The 7,681-nt window shown below is 38.3% G+C and overlaps 1 non-coding gene across 1 annotated transcript; it reads left to right on the top strand.

Annotated features, from left to right (window-relative positions):
• Positions 1-284: 284 nt before the first annotated feature.
• LOC120087382 lies at positions 285-391 on the top strand. The gene has a single exon (XR_005484519.1). It is a non-coding gene; the product is annotated as a small nucleolar RNA R71 (small nucleolar RNA).
• The last annotated feature ends 7,290 nt before the right edge of the window (positions 392-7,681 follow it).

The raw sequence follows: 7,681 nt of genomic DNA, 5'->3' as shown, positions 1-7,681 counted from the left end.
CACCTAGGTGTTGGGCTGTTGATCATCATTCCTTGAATCAAATTCATCATTGTGGTAATTTGGTTTTGCAATGAAACAATAGCACCGTTATTTGCATCAGAATCTTTGAGTCTTAATCTCTGGTCACTCTCCCTCCAGTCTTCATGATTCTTGGAGATGCAATCCAGGATATTCTTCGCCTCATCATAAGTCTTGTCAAGCAGACCACCAGCTGCTGCCGCATTGGCAGCGGTCTGTGAAGCAGGATTCAAACCATGGTAGAAAATTTCCATCTGAAGGGGAGCAACCTATTATGTGGACAATCTCGGACTAACCTTTTAAACCTCGCCCAAGCATCGCTGAGCGATTCTTCCATGTCTTGTTCAAAATTAGTAATAAGCTTTCTTTGTCTCGCGTTCTCTGTAGGTGGGAAATACTTCTTCATAAACTTCTTCACCACCTGCTCCCAAGAAGTGATCTTCATAAACGTTAGTCGAACCTTCTCAGTAAAGATATTCAGGAGCACAAAAGTATTGTAGATTTCAATAAAACTTCGAAGATGGGCGTGCGGATCCTCGCCATGCCTTCCTCTGAATTGACCTGCAGCCTGGATCATCTGAAGCATCACCAGTTTCATTTCAAATCTACTTCCGTTTAAGGCAGGCCTCATGATTCTCGGAGAGAAATCATAGAGGTTTGGCGATGCATAGTCCCTAATAGGCCTATTGCGATCGTTGGCCAACAAAATTGGATTTGCAATGACATTGTTGTTGTTTGGTGCTTCATTCCTAGGCTACTCCACCATCTCTTCTTTATCGGATTGTGGTTGCTGTTGGCGGTTCCTTAGTCTCCTTCGAAATGTTCTCTCAATCTCCGGGTCGTAGTTCGCTAGAGATTGAAAGTTCTGCAAAGAATTCAAAAGAATTACCGTTAACAACTATTTTGCCGAAATCCCCGGCAACGGCGCCAAAAACTTGATGCGTTATTTTATTAAGTGTGAAATATGGATGATATGTGTTGATGGATAGCGTTGTGCACTCAAGTTTCCCCAGCGGAATCCAAGTGTAAATTCCTCTGAGTTTCCTGGTAAGTCCAGGGTTGATCACAGGGACTTGTGAAAATAGTTTGCGTTGATAATTTTCTTATGAAAACTCTGCGGTAACCAGTAAAATAAATAAGGTGGTTGGATTGTTGTTGCATTAATGAAAATAATAATAAATGCGGCAGAGTTTGAAAAGAGTTGGCAACGAGAAATACGATGAATATGCGGTGAACGGGTTGAGAAGGGTTGAGAAGGGTTTCGGCTAACACTCCCTAGGTTACGTCCATGCCTTGCGATCATGCAACATGCATACAATAGTAAACCACCTCTCGGCATGAATGCCACGGCTTCTAAGGCTAGAACGCATACAACAAATATGCGATAATTCTACAGGGATTACACATAAACCTCTATTCCTATTTATGCGATGACAATATGACATTCACACAAATATACGACCGCATAATATCATTCTTATTCCTAGGATGCATGCGATGCAAGTTGACAAACAGAGCTTATCTCTAAGTCCCTATTTCTCGTTTATGCAGGCCTAATCTTGCTCTTTCAAGTCAGAGTCTAACCTAGCTTTCTCGAGAAATTAGGTTCTTTCTTTATATTCTCTCTCGAGCAACTCCAAAGGGATGTTTCGCACAGCATAAAACAAGACAATCGCAAGCAATGAACTTCCTACATCATGTTAGCTTGGTTCCTCTCAACCCATTCAACTAGTTTAGCTACTCATGCGTATTAAGAGAGTGAGCAGATGTAGAAATATAACTTCCATTGAATAGATAAAAGATGAAGTATAGAATAATAATGCAAGTATAGTAAAGAGACTGAAGCAATTTTTTGTCACCAGGTGTTACACTATTCTACTCGTGCTCTAAAGATATTCTCACTTTCGTGAGAGTCAACCCGCTCTTTGCTCTTACACCCCAAGGTCCTCTCTCGAGCTGCCTTGGACGATCTCCGACGTTACCACTCTTCTCTAGCTCTGTCGTGAAATGAAATGGAAAAGAAAAGTATGAACAGAGGTGTGAACTTGTAAAGTGATGAAGTAATCGACTGTTTAACCCCTTCTCTGAAGAATGCACTTGGTATTTATAGGGCATCAAAGGTGAAAGGCGACTTCTCTCTCTTGGTTGTACAGATGTGACAGCCTTAATTCCTGACTGATGCGCTGGATAGTCGTCATCGATATAGCTGGATGTACTTTGTGATCGTTATCGGCTGTCAACTTAATTTGGATCAGACTGCTGTCAGCTTTCTATCCCATCGATCTTAATTGTCCTTTCGTCCGAATGTGTTCACCATGTTGCGGTGATCTTCTTGGGTGGATATTTGCGAGCAGGATCAATGCAAAGTCTTGCGGTGAAGTTACTCTCGACCGATGCATTTTCTATGATCACATTCTTTGCATTGCGTTAACGCATTATTCTACACAAAAAATATAGAAATCATATTCCCTAATGCGTTGGACGCATGCAACCGCAATATTGTAGAGTTTATGCTTAATGGATGCAATTTTAACATATTCTATCAACGCAATCCAACATTGTTTAAGAACTTAGTACTATGATAACGTGCATTTCTGCCCGTTATCACTTGCTTATAAGACAATGGATCCTCAGCTCCATAATCAGACATGATGTTTTGGGCTTCAATCAAACCCATGTAGCATTCTAGTGGGTTCGCAACCCTCTCTCTACGTCGAGGCGGGCTCAACTCTTGAGATGGTTGACTAAATGAACCGACATCAACAACTCTTATTGATCTATTAGTCTGTTCAACAACTCTTGTTGAACTCTTAGTAGTCTCACTAGAAATCTCATGTAAAACATGCTTGCTTCGTGGCTTATGATCCCTGATGTGGTCTTCTTCTAAGAAGATAACATTTGTCTAACACAAACACCTTATTCTCACTTAGATCATAGAAGTATCCACCCCTCGTTTCCTTGGGGTAGCCTACAAAGCGGCAAAATTTCGAACTTAGTTCCAACTTTTTAGAGTTAGCCACAAGCACATGGGACGGGCATCCCCAAATCTGAAGTGACATAAACTACCTTTACGGCCTCTCCACATCTCAAAAGGTGTTTTAGAAACACTTTTCAAGGGAACGTTGTTTAAAATATAACATGCAGTCTCCACTGCAAATCTCCAAAACGAGTCTGGAAGATGAGCATAACTCATCATAGATTGAACCATGTCTAACAGGGTTATGTTTCTCCTTTTTGATACACCATTTTGCTGAGGTGTACCTGGGGTCGAGAGTTGGGACGTGATTCCATGTTTTATCATATAGTTATGGAATTCTAAGTCCATATACTCTCCACCACGATCAGATCGTAGTGTTTTTATCTTCTTACCTAACAAGTTTTCAACTTCAGCCTTATACTCTTTGAACTTTTCAAGAGTGTTAGACTTACGTTGCATTAGGTATAGATACCCATATCTTGAATAATCATCTATGAAAGAGATGAAATATTCATACCCATCTCGAGCTTTAACACTCATCGAACCACAGAGGTCTGAATATATAAGCTCCAAGGTTTCCTTGGCTCTATAACCTTTTCCAGTAAAAGGTCGTTTGGTCATATTGCCTTTAAGGCACGATTCACATACTGGCAAAGAGTTTTCTTTTAAACTTTTTAGAAGTCCACATTGCATCAACTTCTCATTTCTATTAAGGTTGATGTGACCTAACCTTAAATGCTAAAGATGGGCGAGAAACCTCTGGTCCTTTTGTAGTTGTCGTTGTTTTGAACATTTCAGTATTAAGTACATATAAGTTATTTTCCATTGAACCAAAACAAATCTCCATATCACTTTTGAAAATAAAAACTTTATTCTAAAAAAAGGAGACAGTATAACATTATTCAATCAGACAATAAACTGAGATTAAGTTCCTCTTGATATGTGGAACTACAAAAATATTATCCAGTAACAAATAATGTTTCTTGTCCAAAAATAACTTCAGTCTTCCTACAGCAACAACTGAAAAAACCTCACCAGTACCGACTCGAAGAGCAAACTCTCCATCTTTCAACGTTTTCCAGGAACTAAATCCTTGGTAGAAAGAACTTATATGATTAGTGGCACCTGAATCAAGTATCAGGCAGAATCATCATTCTCTACCATACACGTCTCCAAGAAAAATAAATCACATTTATTGTCTTTAGACTTCTTCCTCTTATGGAGAGTAGTGGGATCAGTGTCAGAACCTAAATAAGCTCCAAGTTCCATTTCAGAGAACAATTCCCGTCGATGAACTTCATCTGAGTCGGCAACAATTGCTTTCTCTTTTAGACCCTTAACATTCAAGAAAGTCTGGAGATTATCTTGGGAACTATCACTACTGGTTTCTTTGATATCCATCCTTTTTTGCTCAAGTGAGAACTGATGTTCAAACAATTCTTGCAATGAGCCCATGATCTTACGTGCAATGAACATGTTCTCAACCCTTTTGGCCAATGCATCAGATATGCTAGCCAAAATGTGAAGTTGGGCCATCGAATTAGCCTTCATCCACACCTCATATGCATTACGAACATTTTACAGTGCATCAAGGGTCGGAAATTGAGGACACTCCTCAACGATGACAAACTCGAGTTCGTTTACCACAAAATATGTTTTAAGAGACTCTTTCCAATGTATGTAATCGATCAAATTAAAATAGGAAACTAACGAAAAATCATACATGTTGCTGAAAAACAAACACATTGATCTACATTAGATATTAGCAAATACTTTTTAAAACAAAATCCAATCTGGTTTAGCAAAATCCAAATGAACCCTATGTGACATCTAGTTTTGCAATGACGCTTCAGTGGTTTAGGACAAAAGCCACCGAAAAGTAGTCAATTTATCTCTCCTCCGAATTGAGACATTCTCAATCAGTCATTAATACCAGAACAACTCTTGTTCCTATAACGACTAGCCATCATTGATTTGGTCAAGAAATAATTAACTTGCTTAACAATTTTTCGTAAGTGTGCTCCTTCATTTTAGATCCTAGAGTTCCCCCCAAGCAGCCAATACGAAGGGAAAAAATCTTATTGGGGCAAAAACTAAAGTGATCCTATCCATTTATGGAGTTCACCTTGATATTGACCAACCGCACAAACCATCCGAAGGGGAACGCTCCCAGAGCGCCATGAGGCCGTGTAAGAAGATCTCACGGTGCGAACCAATTAAGGAGACCACAGGACATGTTGACACACATTCTTCTCCCACTTACTATAAATATTCTCTCCGTCCACCTTGATATTGACTCATGCAAACACCATCCGAAGGAGGATGCTCCGAGGGCACCACAAGGCCTGTCTCTTATACACATCTAGATGTGTATAAGAGACAGACATATGACAGAGACCAAAGGACATGTTGACACACATCCTTCTCCCACTTACTATAAATATTCTCTCCGTCCACCTTGATATTGACTCATGCAAACACCATCCGAAGGAGGATGCTCCGAGGGCACCACAAGGCCAAACATGAATCTCACGGCGTGAACATTCAGGGAGAAACATGAGTGGAATGACATATCACTTATATCTTTTCCTCCCATTGAGTATTTTATAACCTAGGGTTTAGTTTACTTAGAAAAAAAATAGCTAACAATTTTAACTAAGTGACCTTTTAGGTTTTCCCAAAAGTAACTCTTACTTTGGAAAGTTGAACAACTTTTGATCATCATTCATTAAAATCTTTAATGAAGTCTTTGATCAACTGTTGCATGCTTGTAGCAAATCTATCTAATTCTTCTTTTCAGGTAGGTTCCCAGGTAGGGGTGTTCCATTTCCTTTAGCTTAAATACCCCAACCTAGCCAAAACCAGCCTTAAACAAAAGGTCTCTTAAAGATAGATTTATTACAAATTAATTTTTTTTATTCAAATCAATTTAATCATATAAACTGATTTAAAAGATTAAACTTAGGTATCTAATCTCATTAGAACCATGAACTTAGGTCTATCTCAATCAAATTTTAAAACCCTTTTAAAACATGAGTTCACCTGAGTTCACATGCAACTTTTTCTTATTGATTTTAGTTCTAATTTCCATTATAATATTTATAACAGGAAACAACTAAAACCAACCACAATACAAAGCAACACATACAAGGCATTCATAACTCTTATAAATAAGCCTAAATGTCATGCTCCATGCATTGTTCATTCATTACTACTGGTTTATAACACTTATATAACAAAGCAATGAACCAAGCATACATGCTCTCATACACTCTTATACTATAACTCTTATAATATAAAGATGATGCGTGAATATGCTTAATGCATGCATAAATATAACTCTTATATTATATGATGCATGAGCATGCTTTCTTGTAATTTCATCATGCTATTAACTATATTATAATACTTATAATATATGATGCATGAATAAAATGCATAACCTAAAGTGGGTTTTAAATCTATATGTCATACACTATGGCATATAAACAAACATACATCTCAAGTACATTAAATAAAAGTTCATGAACCGGGATAATTGATAACTTGTAGAAGTACAAGTTATTTATACTGCTTTATTTAGATATTGCAGTTAAAAGAAAGGAAAGTTACGTCAATTGTATGGAAATTGGCTAAGAACTGCGAGAATTATAATTTGTCGTCAATACACCAACTGACACCATCACGATGGTAGAAAAGAATATTTCAAGTCTGTTTTGTAGGAAATCGAGTCACCATATGCGTTCATGGCTCACGACAAAAAGAACAACGCATCTATGTCACATTGCTCCCATCATTTAGGAATGAATAGACGATCAACGCAATGATGGCGCATGTGACAATTGATCAAGATCTTTGCGATCAATGCAACTTCAACCGCATGTGATAATAAAAAACAAAACGGCATGTGGGCAAACGATCGAAGATGTAAAAGAGCAACGCAATTGCAAAGGATTCAAACACATGTACAGCTGACCGTTGTGCATTTCTATGGGATTGATTGCATAAGAGAAGGCATATTCATTCCACCATTTTCGGAGTTGCCATAACAATAAAGTGGGGTCCACAAGTCAGAGAGTCAAAGCTGAGCCTATAAATAGCTTCTGAAATTCCATTGGAAAATATACTTGAGACGGGCATATTTTGATATTTGTATATTGAGAGAGAGACTAGTCTGAGTGCTGATCGAAGAAGATCCGGGAAGATTTAAGAGACAAGACCGAGAGGTGAGTCTTAGGGCAAATCCTTTCAATCCCCACCTTGAAGCTCTGTACCAAGGTCACTTCTACTGGACGAGCAAGCCTGAGAGGGAAGCTCTTCCTTCCATTCACTCCATTCGCCGATAAGCAAATCCACCGTTCAGATCTATGTCAAGACGCACTTTTCTGTATTTTTTTTCTATCTCTTATCATCAATTGTATTCATCTTCTTAATCTCCATCATTCACACCATGTATTAGACGCTAAATATTAGTATTGAATGTCATGATCATTTTCATCTCCATCTTTCTGTCTATTTCCGTTCTTCCATGAATCGCTTTCTCCATGATGTTTTCTTAATCCCTTGATAATTAGTATGAATCTAACAAGTAAATTAATCTATGCTAAAGAAATAAATATGTTTAGCTAAAGCATGCTAGACAACATCTTCACCCATGAGAGCAGAAGTGAAGATGCTATTCTGCCT

This window comes from Benincasa hispida, chromosome 9 (assembly GCF_009727055.1).
Source record: "Benincasa hispida cultivar B227 chromosome 9, ASM972705v1, whole genome shotgun sequence".
In the NCBI taxonomy this organism is placed as follows: Eukaryota; Viridiplantae; Streptophyta; class Magnoliopsida; order Cucurbitales; family Cucurbitaceae; genus Benincasa; species Benincasa hispida.
This window is presented reverse-complemented; position numbering and strand designations above follow the sequence as displayed.